Source organism: Podarcis pityusensis, assembly GCF_964106645.2.
Source record: "Podarcis pityusensis genome assembly, chromosome: 15".
In the NCBI taxonomy this organism is placed as follows: domain Eukaryota; kingdom Metazoa; phylum Chordata; class Lepidosauria; order Squamata; family Lacertidae; genus Podarcis; species Podarcis pityusensis.
In genome coordinates, this window is record NC_138040.1 from 34,069,824 (window position 1) to 34,086,336 (window position 16,513).

The 16,513-nt window shown below is 43.0% G+C and overlaps 1 protein-coding gene across 5 annotated transcripts in view; it reads left to right on the forward strand.

Annotated features, from left to right (window-relative positions):
* Positions 1-16,513, forward strand: part of PKNOX2 (PBX/knotted 1 homeobox 2) — a 434,276-nt gene that overhangs the window by 35,296 nt on the left and 382,467 nt on the right. Inside the window, exon 1 of one of the 5 annotated variants that reach the window (XM_080982484.1) lies at positions 14,741-14,762. The exons of the other annotated variants lie outside the window; for them this stretch is intronic. The gene's annotated coding sequence lies outside the window, so the exon portion shown is untranslated. Of the gene's footprint in view, positions 1-14,740; positions 14,763-16,513 lie in introns of those variants that run through there. 5 annotated transcript variants of the gene reach the window in all.

The following is a 16,513-nucleotide window of genomic DNA, read 5'->3' on the forward strand; positions in this document are numbered from 1 at the left end:
CAGCCAGCCAGCCTCTGTTCTCTCTGTTTCTCTCTGTTACAATGTGGTGCTTTGTACTGTAAAGAGAGAGGAGTGGGAGCAGGAGTTGTTAAATCCAATTTGAAAAACTGGTAATTGTCCAATCTCTCCCCCCCCCGCCCCAAATAATATATTTATATCACCAACGTATGAAAAGTCCTGTATTGCTTTAGAATACTTTTGACAAATAAGCCGGTTTGTGTTTTGTCGTGGATGCAATCAGCTTCGAGAGAATCCGTCTCCAAAATAGGTTGGGGGTTTTTTTCTGGCCATTAAAATCACATCAAGCGAATTCAGGAAACTGGCCCATAATTATTTCCTGTTAAAGTATTAACATGGGAGGTGGCTGCAGAATTTAGAATTTGAGGATTGAGAAAATGATTTAGAGCTTAAGTCTTTCTAGATAATCTACCCGCTGTCAGGAAAATTGGTGAGTTGTTTGGGGAGAGGGATGGAATTAGGAATTTCTTTTTTTTATTCTAGCATCACGCTTGTGTGCAACAGCAGGTATGAAATGGTATTTGATGCGGTCTCGTTCTCGTGGGCAGATCTCCCTTCCCCAGCCTTGCTTCTTGATAATTCTTTTTAACTAGAGAAATTGTGGGAAGAAGGTTGCTGATGTTCTGCTTAGTCCCATAGTCATCTAGTTGGTCACTGTGAGAACAGATTGTTGGACTTGATGGACCTTTGGTCTAATACAACAGGGCTCTTATGAGACATCAGGGGTTGAAGCTCTGGCCATTTAGACACAAGGCACATGCTGACCCATGATACTTCTCCATATACATGGAGTATACCAGACCCTCCAGGTGTCCCTATTTTTCAGGGACAGTCCTGGATTTACAGAAGCCGGAATGTCCCACATTTCCTTAGTGTGTCCCTTTTTTCCTCAGAGAATTGTTGGTTATGCAACCCCTGAGCCAAGGAGATAAATATACAACCTTTAGAAGACACCTGAAGGCAGCCCTGTGTAGGGAAGTCTTTTTTTTTAATTAAGTTCAATGTTTTATTATGTTTTTATGTGTTGAAAACTGCCCTGAGTGGCTTGGGCAACCCAGTCAGATGGGTGGGCTATAAATAATAAAATTGTTATTGTTGTTGTTGTTGTTGAATAGGACATCCCTATTTTCATCAGAGAAATGTTGGTGGGTATGGTACACACAAAGCAAAAAAAGCTATTTGTGAGGCCACCACATGTGACAATTTGCCTTCTGTTTCCTCAACAGTATTTAGAAGAGTATTTTATGGGTAGTATAAGGTCTGGGGGGACACGGGTGGTGCTGTGGTCTAAACCACTGAGCCTAGGGCTTGCTGATCGGAAGGTTGTTGGTTCGAATCCCCGCGACCGGGTGAGCTCCTGTTGCTCAGTCCCTGCTCCTGCCCACCTAGCAGTTCGAAAGTACGTCAAAGTGCAAGTAGATAAATAGGTACCGTTCCGGTGGGAAGGTAAACTGTGTTTCCGTGTGCTGCTCTGATTCTCCAGAAGCGGCTTAGTTATGCTAGCCACATGACCCAGAAGCTGTCTGTGGACAAACGCCGGCTCCCTTGGCCTATAGAGCGAGATGAGCACCGCAACCCCAGAGTTGTCAACGACTGGACCTAATGGTCAGAGGTCCCTTTACCTTTATAAGGTCTGGCACTGAAAAGAGCCCGTGTGGACACAATGCCGAGAAATGCTGGTTCCTGGTAAACTAGTCCCCTGTCGTGGAGCTGTGGTCTACATGAAACAAAAGGGGTATAGTCTCACACCCATTACAGCTTGGACCAGGAAACCTGAAAGACAATCTCACCCTTTATATACTCAACCCATCACTGTGCTCTGCAAGCGAGGGCCTCCTGCAGATACCATCTGATCAGGAAGTCCCTTTCCTCCCAGAGGCAGGCATCAGGTGTATAATGCCCCTATTTTGTGGGATTCCCTCCCCTTGAACATGGTTGTTGTTGTTTAGTCGTTTAGTCGTGTCCGACTCTTTGTGACCCCATGGACCAGAGCATGCCAGGCACTCCTGTCTTCCACTGCCTCCCGCAGTTTGGTCAAACTCATGCTGGTAGCTTCGAGAACACTGTCCAACCATCTCGTCCTCTGTCATCCCCTCCTCCTTTGCCCTCAGTCTTTCCCAACATCAGGGTCTTTTCCAGGGTGTCTTCTCTTCTCATGAGGTGGCCAAAGTATTGGAGCCTCAACTTCAGGATTTGTCCTTCCAGTGAGCACTCAGGGCTGATTTCCTTCAGAATGGAGAGGTTTGATCTTCTTGCAGTCCATGGGACTCTCAAGAGTCTCCTCCAGCACCATAATTCAAAAGCATCAATTCTTCGGCGATCAGCCTTCTTTATGGTCCAGCTCTCACTTCCATACATCACTACTGGAAAAACCATAGCTTTAACTATTCCCTCCCCTTGAACATCATACTTGTGCTATCTCTGCTGCCTTTTTATGTCACCCATTGAAGACCTTCCTTTTCCAACGATCTTTTTTTTAAGTCAAGGTCTTTCCTAGTCTCCATCTGTATTGGAATTGTTTTTCCGATGTAGTTATTTTATTATCCTTTGTCGTTTGCCCACCCACCCTTCCTGGGCTCTTTTGGGAGGAAGGGTGGGATAGAAATGTAATAATAATGATAATCACATGTAACAATTTGCCTGCTGTTTCCTATGTGGAGGAGCTTTCTATTTGTTCTGTATAACGAGGCCCCTGCAAAGTGTGATGTGTGATACCTTGGCATGCTCCTAAATAGAAAGTGAGCTGGAATGTCCCGGTACTGCAGGCCACGGTCTCCTTAAGCTTCTGAGAAAAAGTATTAGGAACCACCCAGCAAGCCAGAAATCATTCCTTCTCTCTCCTGCCCGAATTCATTTCTTCTCTCCCTATTTTGGAGATAATTTCCTTAATCCCTCTCAAAAATTATATTTCATTTCCACTGTGCCATTTATGAGAACCTTGCATTGCAATAATCAGTGGCGTGTGATCCCATGTCCGCAGTTTGTTGGGAGATTAGTTTCCTTTTCCCTTTCTTTTTAAAGATATATTACTTTTAGGTTTGTTGCAAGGCACTTTATAGCTTTATAAAGCCCTTAAAATGTTTTTAAACACTACTCCAAGCTTACAGGGCTAGTTTTAGAATTGCAATTACAAGCTTCCTTATCCCCAAGCAAATTCCCACTGTGATGGTGTATGTAAACTGTTTCAGACATTTTAATGCTCCAAAGCAATAAATCTGGAAAAAAGGGGAAAGCAAGCACCTCGGTTTGTATAAATGAAAAACATCGTGCCCTAATTTATGCGGCATATAAAACTCTGTGAAGTCGCTTTGTATCTTTTTGTGGAGAAGTTTATATATATATATATTAATTGTTTCAAGCTGTTAATTTGTTTCCCCACTTGGATGTTGCTTTCTGGTTAACAGGGACTGTGCAGAAATTGTTGCTGGGAGGAGAGGATTATAGTTTATCATTTGCATAGTTCCAAGTTGGAAAGGAGGAGAATTTTGCTCAGTGTATGTTTCAGAGTGAACGGACCCCATCTGCAGTTCCCAGGCTTACATGCAGATCGGGACACGGTTACCCATCAGATTGCACCCTTCTCCAAATTGTGCAACGCATACAGAAATCAGTATTTTGTGGGAACATGAGTACAAAATGAATATAAATGCAACTTTTTGTGCATTATTATTATTATTAAATTGAAAATACAATAAACAGGGCAAAATGGAAGCAGCGAGGGGCAGAAGGGGGGGGTCAAAGATCAAAATGTGTCCCTATTTTCATCTGAGGAACGTTGGAGGGTATGGCACCACTGCCTCAGACCATAGAGGCAGAACACGGCCATCACAGCTTGTAGAATCTCTCCGTGCTTTTGAGATTAAGGTCTCATTTACACCATACCTTTAAAGCAGTATTGTGCCATTTTAAACGATCATGGCTTCCCCCAAAGAATCCTGAGGAATCTAGTTTTATAAAAAGTTTTTAAAAATATTTTTTCATTATTACAATTTCCAACACCACATGCACATTGAATTCAACAATTCCCTCATTCATATCTTACTTTATAATAAAACAATCATTTACGACTTCCCTTCTTCACCTTCCCTGGTTCCTTTGATTTTCCCATCATTCCTGCATATTCTTATATATCCATATAAGTTCTCCTTTCCCTTTATTGTTCCTTTAGTTTATATTATACTGTTGAATTTACCTTAATCCTGCTAACGTTTTCACATTTTTACAATTATTTTCCAAATACTCCACAAAGTTTTTCCATTCATCTTTTTATATTTGATCCTCTTGTTGTTGTTTTTAAAAATATCTCGTTATATATCATTTACCATTACGCTTTAACTATTGTGCATGCCCACCACATATGGAAGAATGTTCCTTCTGCTTCTTCACATTTCCAAAATACATCAGATTCCAATTTGTACATCTTAGGGAAATCTAGTTTCTTACAGGTGCTGAAAGTTATTAGAAAATCCCTAATCCCCTCACAAAGCTACAATTCCCAGAGTGGCTTAACAAGCAATCCCTCTTCACAGGGAACTCCTTGACCTCCCCATGTATGCTTCTTATTTTTCCTATCCAGCCCTGCCTAGGTCCATTTCTCATCCATTTCACAAGAATTGTACATCTCTTGGGTAAGGCTGCCATACGTTTGGATTGCCTCTGACATTACTGGGATTTCAAAGGCCGAATTGACATCTGGGGGAGGCAAAAGACAAGTCAATTGAAAAAATGTGGCTCAACAATTTTGGGGTCTTTTTTATTGCAACCCTACTCTTGGGATCGTTTTCCATTCTGGCCTGTGTTTGTCACACGTGGCATTGTTTCTGTTCCACTGCAGTTCGTCTTCCACCAGAAATGGCATTATCCATCTTGCTGTCTGCTGTGACGTAACTTATGCATTTTATTATATGAATTACGTAAATTACACTGTCACTGCATTATTCCACCCTATTCGTTTCAGTGGAAAGGAAGCGCAATGCTACATGGGATGGGGTGGAGGAGATAATGGTTTGCCAACTTAACGCAACAATAACGGAAATAGCGCTTGCATTTGCTGGATTGAATGCACGTACGTTGGCCATTTCTACTCCTGTTTCTGCTTCTCTCATAATTCTCCAACATCCCTACTTGAGATATAGCCCTGTCCCCTCCAGTTTTACTGTGCCATTCATCTAGATCAGGGAACAGTTTCCCACATAAGGGCCATATTTCCCTGTAAGCAACCTTCTGAGGGCCATGTGCCAATGGTGGGTGTGGCAAAAGTGGATCCCGCACCCCATTTTACATCCAGGCAAACCAGAGGTATTATCGTAGATCAAGGATCCATTCCAACCAGGTAAAAGCGTGATCACTGCAGATGGTGACAGCAGGCACAAAATTAAAAGATGCCTGCTTCTTGGGAGAAAAGCGATGACAAACCTAGACAGCATCTTAAAAAGCAGAGACATCACCTTGCCGACAAAGGTCCGTATAGTAAAAGCTATGGTTTTCCCAGTAGTGATGTATGGAAGTGAGAGCTGGACCATAAAGAAGGCTGATCGCCGAAGAATTGATGCTTTTGAATTATGGTCTGGAGGAGACTCTTGAGAGTCCCATGGACTGCAAGAAGATCAAACCTCTCCATTCTGAAGGAAATCAGCCCTGAGTGCTGACTGGAAGGACAAATCCTGAAGCTGAGACTCCAATACTTTGGCCACCTCATGAGAAGAGAAGACTCCCTGGAAAAGACCCTGATGTTGGGAAAGATGGAGGGCACAAGGAGAAGGGGATGACAGAGGACAAGATGGTTGGACAGTGTTCTCGAAGCTACCAGCATGAGTTTGACCAAACTGCGGGAGGCAGTGGAAGACAGGAGTGCCTGGCGTGTTCTGGTCCATGGGGTCACGAAGAGTCGGACATGACTAAACAACTAAACAACAACAACAACAACAGGCGTGAGATGATTGTGTGTTGCACAAAGCCAGTGAGAGAGGGGTGTGGCCCTCAAGGGCCTGATAGAAGAGGCCTAGAGAGCCATATTTGGCCCTTGGCCCTCATGTTCCCTACCACTGGCATATTACATTTAAAAAGTGGGTTGTATTTCATTAGCAACCCCCCATTTATTCATCTGCAGACAAGGAAAAAGCAGGGATGGGGAGGGGGAACCTGATGGTATAACATATTAACCACTTGCATTTCATCGTCTTCTTCCCCCCGCCCCCATTTGTTTTGTTACATCTTCTTGCCAGTGTGATTTCATTTGTGCAGAAAAGTGCCCCGGAAAGGTCTTTTAATGCATTTGTGGAGAAATTGGTTTCCTTATATCTTAGTGACAGATCCAGCATCTCTAACTGCGGCAATTAATTTAGCAGCATAAAAAATTAAGTGGCGTGTTTTGTCAGCTGAGCAGTTTCCCCCGTTCGTGAGCTTCGTTCGTGGGCTGGTCTTGAAAGGCATTTTGTTTGCTGGGGCATTTAGAAACGTTTTTAAAAATAGCATTTCAAATGCACTTTTGAAATGTGTTTGTGAGGCGAAAAGGGTACTTCTGGCAAATGTTTAGTGCAAAGTGAATGCAAAAGCTATTTGGAGCTAAGCGAAGGCGCGATAAATCCAAGCCGCTTGACAAGGGGGAGAGCAAGACTTAATAAAACTGTATTGTTGGGTTATTTTTCCATGTAAGAATCTGAGCTGTCGTTTAATGATGGGATAGGTAAGAGAATCGGGAACGGAAGAAAAACTGATGGGAGTAAATCTTAATTTAATTAACCTGACGTGTTTATTTTACTCTAGGAATCTCTTTGTGCTTCACTGTCTCCGGGTAACAAACGTGATTGGCATTTATTACATCTTTTTGCTCCTTAACAGACACTTGGCTATCTTTTTGTGTTGCATCTGTACAGTTTAGTTGCGTCTTTCAGATGACAGATTGTTGAACAGGTAGGAGCCTTTGGAAGAATTCTGGCTGCTGACATCTTTAATTGTACAAGCAACCTAACAGCAACATGGGAATTAGCCTCATACAGAGGCAGACCACTGGTCAGGCTAGCTCAGTTCTGCCTGTGACACGGACTGAACCTCAGACCATTCAGATGCAAAACACGTGTTCTGACTTTCCGCCTGCATACAGCATTCTGGAAGTCCTGGGACCACTTCCTCTCCTTTTAGGAAAGGGGAGGAAGTCAAAAAGAGAATTTTCAACACTGCCTGCTCTATATTTACTGGAGCCTCCCTCTGTGGTGAATGCTGGGATGAAACGACTCACCATTTTTAGTTCTTTTATTCTAAGCTAATTTTTGCAGTCAAAAATTAAATAAAACTTTCTTCCCAAATTCGGCTTGCGCTTGGCCTGCCTTCCAGGCAGAGAAGATTCCCGGTATTGTTGTTTGTCTGTGTTCTGAATGAAGTTTTGAGAACTGTTCATTGCCTTTTTTCAAGAGAGGCTGGATGGAGAGGCCTGAGGGAGCGATCCACCGGCTGGTGCCAAAAGCTTATTCTGCTTGACTGTGTCAAGTAACAGCGTTGAGAGGGATTTGAACTCAGCGTGTCTTCCGTATCCCACATCCATGTCTGCCCACAAGGCCATTTATTGTATGAAAAGGTGGGGAACCTTTTGTTGGTCATGGCTGCTTGAACAGGCGGAAGCATGAGGAGTGCTATAGAACTGGGGTAGCCAAAGTTGTGCCTTCCAGATGTGGCTGGACTACAGATCCCATCCTTCTTGACCACTGGCTGGGGCTGGGGCTGATGGAAATTGTAGTCAAATGACACCTGAAGGGCACCACCCCTGGCTACAGGGCCTGCCTTTTACAGTGCTGAATGGACTCTTGTGCCGGTGGCTGTCGTCCCTTGCTAAGAACTGCTCTTTGGAGTCCAGTCCAATGCAGTAATAGTACTTTACACTGTCTTTTGTTTTTGAAATAGTTTTTATTAAGAATTTCCACATCACAAATTATCAAAAACATATCATCTTCATTCCCCCCCCCATTTTTTCCCTTCCCCCCCTCCCCAAGAAAAACCCTCCCTCCCACCACGCCCCCCAGACTTCCCTCAGCTCCTCTCTCTGGTTTTTCAACACATATTATTCTCTGCATATTATAAAATTGTAAAAATCCTTAAATTATCTATCTATTATGTTAACAATAATAAATTTGTGTATGTTTATTCAAAATCTGCAAAGGAGTTGAATTCATTTTGTGGGTTTTTTAAAGTAATTTGTAAAAAGTTCCCATTCTTTAAAGCCACAGTTGTCCTTGTCTCGCAGTCTGTATATCAGTTTCTCCAGTTCCACATAGTCCATCAATTTCCCTTGCCACTGTTCTTTTGTTGGGATTTCCTCACTCTTCCATTCTTGTGCTATCAAGACTCTTGCCACCGTTGTTGCATACATAAATAAGTTCTTTAATTTCCTTGGCAGGTCTTTTCCGACAATCCTGTCCACTGTCTTTTGAATACCATAGATGGGGTTCTGGCAGTTTCCTAGGTAGTAGTCTCTCTAGCTCTCTCTGTGAATTAAGGCTGCCACCCTAAATACACGTTCTAGTAAAGGCAAAAAAGGTAAAGGACTCCTGGACGGTTAAGTCCAGTCAAAGACAACTATGGGGTTGTGGCGCTCATCTCACTTTCAGGCCGAGGGAGCCAGTGTTTGTCCACAGACAGCTTTCCGGGTCCTGTGGCCAGCAGGACTAAACCACTTCTGGTGCAACGGAGCACCGTAACAGAAACCAGAGTGCTCAGAAATGCCATTTACCTTCTCGCCACAGTGGTACCTATTTAACCCTGGCGTGCTTTTGAACTGCTTGGTTGGCAGGAGCTGGGACAGAGCAATGGGAGCTCACTCCATAGCTGGGATTTGAACTGCCAACCTTCCCCGTTGAACACAGTCAGCCATTATTATGAGTGGGAATGAACAGAACTGACAATTTCACTTCTCTCTGTTCCTCATTTCCCCTATCATAAATCCAGTCCTCCACATTTCTGTAGCAATTTACAGTTTTTAATAAAAACAAATCCTCATTAAAATTTCTCAGCTTTTTAGTGTCATAAACACTAAATTGTATGCAATTTGCCTAATGCCTACATTATTATTATTTTTTGCAAAGCAATTTCCCCTAATATAATGCATTTTGGTATGTTATTGTTCACCAACATGCACATTTTTAGGTAGATTTTACCCTAGTATATGCATTTTTATGCACATTACTTGGCTGGAGATGAGGAAAATTTGAATGATGGCTAGTTTTTGGATTGCATAGTGTTTCAAAAAGTGCAAATTTGTAGGTGCAAACTGAATTGAATCCCCCCATCCCTATTTACGCATGAATGTACATAGGATTGCAATGCCTTTCCGTGATCCTTTTTACCCAGTTCTTAAGCAAACTTGGGGTGGAGGAAGAGGGGCAAAAACCCCATCTAAAACATGCTGTTTAAAAATGAATTTGAATTCATATTCTTCCTTTTTTAAATTTGAATATTTTTACAGCATTCCCAAAGATGAATGCTGTTGGATCTATAACTGGTAGGAATAAAGAAGCATAAACACTTGATTCCAATAAGTTAATACTTACTGTGATTGCATGAACTTGGTAAACAAGGCCTTTCCTTATTTCTTTTTTAAAAAATGCCTCTTAAAATTTCAGTTTAATGTAGAAATCTAAAATATTTGAAAAGCAGGATTTCAGATTTCAATTTAAAATACACACTCAACTTTTTTTTTAAAAAAACCAAACAAACCAGCTTTTGATTTAACTTTATGAAAATCACTCATCCTCTTTTGTAACCCATTTTTCCTTTGCAGAATTTAGAACAGCTTTTATTATTCCACTCATATCCTTGTAGCAACCTTAGGTTAGGCTGGTAAGTCATGAGTTGCCTAAGGCTCCCTGGTTATCTTCATAGAGAAGCCTATTTTTGAACCCAGATTCAAGTCCACTACGGTGGTATCTTTATCACACTGCCTTTCCTTTTCCTCCAGATTGTAGGTTTGGGTATAATTGGTAAATAAAAAGGGGGTTGCTGCTGCTAGCGGCATCCATCTGATTCGAGAGACAATGGAGTGTGCCTCTGGGGGTCAAACCACTGCATTAGCAGCACTTGAAGTGACCTCCCTGAGGCGCAAATCTGGGCAGTGTGTATGAAGGTCCTGGGCTTCTCCAGATGACTGGTCTGGTCTAAAGAATTATACAAAGGTTTACAAGCTTGATCTCCGTCTGGTGAAGTCTGGCACCGTGACTTATTCAAGGACTTTCAGAGACTTCAGTTTGATAGTTCTGATGTTTTGCTTTATTCCATAAAGTTTTCTATACTGTAATTGTTTCTGGCCATTCTGTTGCTTTCGATATTGCTGAGTCACATTTTGCAACGCAGGGGTTTGTTTGTTTACCCTACTGGTTCAAAGGAAAGCAGAGCAAGATGGTGCAAGACGACATCCTACTGTTTTAGAAACTCCTCTCTGGATTTGTGTAGGATTTACTCCTTAGCCCTTTCTTCTTCTGAAGATATTCCTCAAGGCAGAAGAGGTTTAAGACATGGGTAGGCAAACTAATGCCCGGGGCCGGATCCAGCCCAATCGCCTTCTAAATCCGGCCCACAGACAGTCTGGGAATCAGCATGTTTTTACACGAGTAGATTGTGTCCTTTTATTTAAAATGCATCTCTGGGTTATTTGTGGGGCATAGGAATTCGTTCATTTCTCCCCCCCCCCCCCATATAGTCCGGCCCCCCACAAGATCTGGCGAACAGTGGACCGGCCCCCTGCTGAAAAAGTTTGCTGACCCCTGGTTTAAGAGCAGAGTTTTCCTTCTCCTAGATGGGCTACCTTCCCAAGTTGACAAGCCCCATCGGCCCCCACTTCCCCCTACAGCACATGCAGAAACTACGTTCTTTTTTTTATTTAAAAAAAAAAAATATTTATTGCTTTTAAACCTTACAAAAAGAAGAAAAGAAAAGAAAAAAGAAAAGAAGAAGAAAAGCAAAAGAAAAAACAATACAATACAATATATAAACAATACAGAACGCAACATTAACATTAACACATTAAACAAAACAAAAGAAAAAACAATTCAAAACACACACATCATACCATCTCAATATCCTCTCTTTCATTCCCTTGTTTCATCGACCTCCTCTCACCTCCCTTTTTGTATTCCATTTCTATTAATTGTTTCAGCAAATCCTTTCCATCTTTCTCTATTTTCTGTCATGTAATTATCTTAACATATTTTAACCTTATTTTCCATTAATACTATAATACTTATTTATACTTAATTCCTTAAAATATTTCTACTAAAGCCGTATAATTCCCTTCCAACATTTTTCTAACACTCATTAATTTTACATTATTTCCATATATAGATTTTAAACTTTTTCCAATATTCTTCCACCGTCTCTTCTCCCTGGTCTCGGGTTCTGCCAGTCATTTCCGTCAATTCCATATAGCCCATCAACCTGGTGATCTTCTGTCCGAGGCTCTTTTTTTTTTTAAAAAAAATAATTTTTATTAACAAGCCAATCACATCACATTATCACATTGATTCCAAATTATACAGCCAAATTTTAAATTTTGTTGGGGGTACCCATACATCAAGCTCAGCTCGAGTCCAAAACAGCATCACTTATCTTACTGCATTAATTAGACAGTTCTCTCCAGTTTGATCTGGAAAGTCCTTTGTTACTTCTTTTCTCTTCTTGTTGTTATCATAAATTCCTTTCTTTGCAATCTCTGAGGATTTTCACAAGCAGGATAACAGCTGGCATTCTATGTGGATTTTGTACTTTTCCAAAAATCATATCGATCTGGGACAGCCTCTGTACAACGCTTCCATAAACAAAGTTAATCTCCGATCTGTCCTTTATTTTTCTCAGGCTTACCAAATAACAAATGAGTCTGGGGGTTCTGTCAGGTCAAACTTACATTCCAACATTCCTTCTCTTTCAAACAATCCTGATTCTCCTCCCCCAGTCCTTCTTCCTCGGTAAACCTGTCATGGCGAGACGCCATTTTTTAACTGCGTCATAAAAATTTTCTTCCTTTCTCACCGTTCTGCAGTCTTCTTTCCGTCCCACATAGTTCTTAAAATCCTGCCTGTGATTCATAGAAATGCGACGATCTTGTTTCTATCTGGGGTGAAGGGTTATTAATGTCACATCATGCAAAGAAAAAAAGAGTTTTTTCCTCCACCCCCCCCCCTTCGTTCCAAACATACAGTCTCCTAATGGTGATTCATCAGAAGATTTACTTATCCATCCGTCACTCCTGGTCGCAGAGATCTATTAATCAGCAGTCTTATCTTCGAGCTTTACTTGATCTATGTGCTTTCAGCTTTGTTTCCAATCATATGTTTCCAGTTATAATTCCAGCTGAAGCAACCAGCACGCGCTAATTGGAATCGGCTTCAGGAAGGTCTGACTTCACCGAGGGCCTTTTGCCAAGTGTTCGGCACCCCCATCACTTGTTTCAGGGGGTGCACTGTGAACACCGCTGGCAGGGCAGTTCTCCTCCACATCCTGGAGGAGTTCAGCAAGGCTACATACTTCCCATAGTAGCCCCTTAGTACCTCGTATGGGTCAGAGAGATGTTATTGTCGGCCATCTTCCAACGCGCCACCTGGTGGCCCCCCTCTGTCCGAGGCTCTTAACTCTTTTCCAGGTCCCTTCTGCAAGTCTTCTTCATGTTTATACATGCACTTTACTTTGTCTTCTCCTGATCTTGTTCTTATTTTCCTGCCTTTGATGCTGAAAAGTAGATCTCCGGGAAATTCCCATCTAGCAATGTTTTTATTCCTTCTCAACAACAGAAACCACGTTCTTGACCGTTGGACACACTATTGGTCTTGTCCACTCAATCTGCCAGAGCTTGTCTTTGCATGCAGGGGAAGTTCCAAACTCACTGAGGGTTTCAGACCCATCAGCTACCCTCACCTGGTTTAGCCGGCCAGTCAAAGCTGTTTCCCAGGGTGTGGAGGCTCTCGTGTGCTGACAGCTTTTAGGAGCCCAAGGTCAGAGCTGAGTGCAGAGTGGGGACCAAAGGTGGAAAACTACCCCAGAAGGAGCACAACATTCCCTCATCAGTTGCACTACCTCTCCCCTAACAACCCACACACCCCATATAAATGTAGACATGTGATTATGTAATGTCTGAGTGTTTCACCATACAGCCTTCTAAAGATACTTTATTGTTCATTGTCGTTGGAATATTTGTCCATTCCTTGAGCATCTTGTACTAGAAAGGCCTTTGATAAATGTATGAGCAGAGCAAATAGATGTAACCCAACCCTGTGTGTTGATTCTGTGTTAAAATCAACAATGGAACAATCGATTCATGGGATTGTTTTGTGGAAAGTCCATGGATGACCGTTCCAAAGGCAATAACATCCTGGCATATATTCTAGGAGTCCCGGGTATGATTCCCTGTATGTAAAATCTTATGCCAGAAAGCCTATCCTCCTCCAGGAGGGGAGGGGTTGTGAGTGGGAGACGATTCCCGCCATTTCTGTGCGGCTAACGAGATCAGGAATCAACTATGCAAACTGAGTATAGCAATAATTGGAATCGGTGGAATTGTGATGCTAGAATACTTGCATGGGTCCCCTCCCTCACTTGGGTCCAAGGAAAAGATGGGACTGCAAGACCTTAGAAGCTCACATGGCCCATTTTGTGGAAGGCACTGGAGCTGGCACCAAGCTGGACCGGAAAACAATGGATATCATCTATTGAAGCTTTTTATTATTGTGAAGTAGCTCAGTAAGCGGACCTTGGCTTTCTATTTCTTTAGCAATAGGGTTCACCCCATTTCCCTTGGGTGGAAATCCCACTATCTAATAATAGACCATTCAGAAAAGCTCCTTGCTGCCAAATACTGCATTTTGTGATGTGAACTCCATTCTCTTCTTTTCTGTCTCCCAGATGGTGCACACAGCTTTGTATCATGCTGAATAATTCCTCTCCATCCTCCAGTGTTGATAGCTTCAAATATCTCTTTCTAGACAGGGAAGCAGTCAAAGCACCGATTTACCTTTTCTCTCTTCACCCCTCCTCACATCCACCCCCCGCCCCGAAGCCAAACATCTCAAAACTGCTGGGATGGAGACTCCTATGGGAATATGTATGCTAAAAGCACCAAATAAACCTATTTCACTAGGGGGTAGTTAAGTGAACAATCTGGCTTAGTAGCATTGCTGGTAGAACACCTGGAAGGGAGCCAAGGTGATCTCAAGGTAGGTCATCTTATTGTTTTCCTGCAACAATTTATGTTTGGATTTTGTTATACAGAGACCGAATTTTCCAGGCTGATATTACTGGGGAAATCTGCTGTTATCTCTGTGTGAATTACAGAAGCCTTTTCACTCAGAATTAATTGTACCCTTAGAGGGGCTTAGTGCATAATCTCTGGTCTATGATCTTCACTTGTCAAGTTGAGGTCCCTGCGTGCCGCGAGTTTGGAAGGCTCAGCTCAAGTGGGAGTTCCCCATTCACAGAGCCGGTCGTATTGTTGCAAAATTTGGCACGAGGCAGCCTCCGACACTCTCTCTCTCTCTCTCTCTCTCTCTCTCTCTCTCTCCCCCCCCTTTCTCTCTTTGGAGGGCAGGCCTATTACCGCAAATAGAACAGAGATGAATACTGTACACATGCTGCCTCTTGCAGTTGGGGGGCCTTTTCATTTTAGGCTTAAGTCAATTGCTGAGATTCTGTTGGGAAGCTGTCTCGGTAGGGGAGGGGAGCTGTTCGGCACTTCGAGTTAGCGAGAAGAAAGACTGTCCCAGTTTGATCTTCTTGTGAGTTGCCAACCTCTTTATTTTTAGAAGTGAAAACAAAGTCAGCTCCTTATGTGAGTTGCTGAGACGTTGCGCCTGTAATGCAGGAGGCTATCTGCTCTTGTCTTTTGCTTAGCGATTTTATGTGGGATTTCCATCCCCCCTTACATTTTTTCTTCTTCATTGTACTTGCATGCTTGAATCCAGCTACACCAGCAATCTCTCAGCGTGGTCACATTTTAAGTGTGGCAGAGGTGTTCCAAAAGCCCTAAAAAATCCCAGACACAATTCAAAAGGCTGGTTTTGACCTGTAACACCTTACATGGCTCAGGACCTCGACACCGTTCCCTATATAAGCACTGGGACCAATATCTGAGGCCCTATACAGTGGTACCTGGGGTTACATATGCTTCAGGTTACAGACTCTGCTAACCCAGAAATAGTACCTTGGGTTAAGAACTTTGCTTCAGGATGAGAACAGAAATCGTGCAGTGGTGGTGGGAGGCCCCATTAGCTAAAGTGGTACTTCAGGTTAAGAAAGGACCTCCAGAACGAATTAAGTTCTTAACCCGAGGTACCACTGTACTGTGTTTTCCAATTCAATAGATGTTTGGAGGGTAGAAAGAGGAGAATGGGTCTTTTCTGAGTTAAAGGTAAAGGTACCCCTGACTGTTAGGTCCAGTCGTGGACGGCTCTGGGGTTGTGCGCTCATCTTGCTCTATAGGCTGAGGGAGCCAGCGTTTGTCAGCAGACAGCTTCCGGGTCATGTGGCCAGCATGACTAAGCAGCTTCTGGCGAACTAGAGCAGCGCACAGAAACGCCATTTACCTTCCCACCGGAGCGGTACCTATTTATCTACTTGCACTTGGCGTGCTTTTGAACTGCTAAGTGGGCAGGAGCTGGGACCGAACAACGGGAGCTCACCCCATCACGGGGATTCAAACCGCCGACCTTCTGATTGGCAAGTCCTAGGCTTAGTGGTTTAGACCACAGCGCCACCCACCTCCCATTTTTTTTCTGAGTTAGCCCCTATTAAAAAATCATCTCCAAGGAGAGGCTTGCCTAGCCCCAATTTTGTCATCCTGACCCCACACACTCACTTGGGCATTAGGGCAGCTTTATAATGGCCTGGCTTTTGGTTGATATTTTTTCATGTGGGTGGGATGGTTATTTTGCCTTGGGTGAATATTTGTTGCTACCATAGGAGCCAATTCCTAGGGGCCGCGGGGTCTTTGGCCCCCACAATAAAATATTTGAGGGGGCCGGGCCTTCACAAAGTTGATGGGCATTCCCATTCAAATTGTGTGTGTGGGCAACATCATGTGATTGATTACCGTATTTTTCGCTCTATAAGACGCACCGGACCACAAGACGCACCTAGTTTTTGGAGGAGGAAAACAAGAAAAAGAATATCCTGAATCTCAGAAGCCAGAACAGCAAGAGGGATCGCTGCGCAGTGAAAGCAGCAATCCCTCTTGCTGTTCTGACTTCTGGGATAGCTGCGCAGCCTGCATTTGCTCCATAAGACGCACATACATTTCCCCTTACTTTTTAGGAGAGAAAAAGTGAGTCTTATAGAGCAAAAAATACGGTATGCGAGGCAGGGCTTACCTGGGCCCCCACAATATTTTATTCAAGTTGGCACCCCTGGTTGCCACAGCATTTCCGTATATTTGTTTGGTTTTAAGGGATATTTATTGTGTGTGTATGTTGCTGTTGCTGTAAATCACTTTGTGGATTCCTTTTGGCTGTATGAAGCAATGTATAAACTG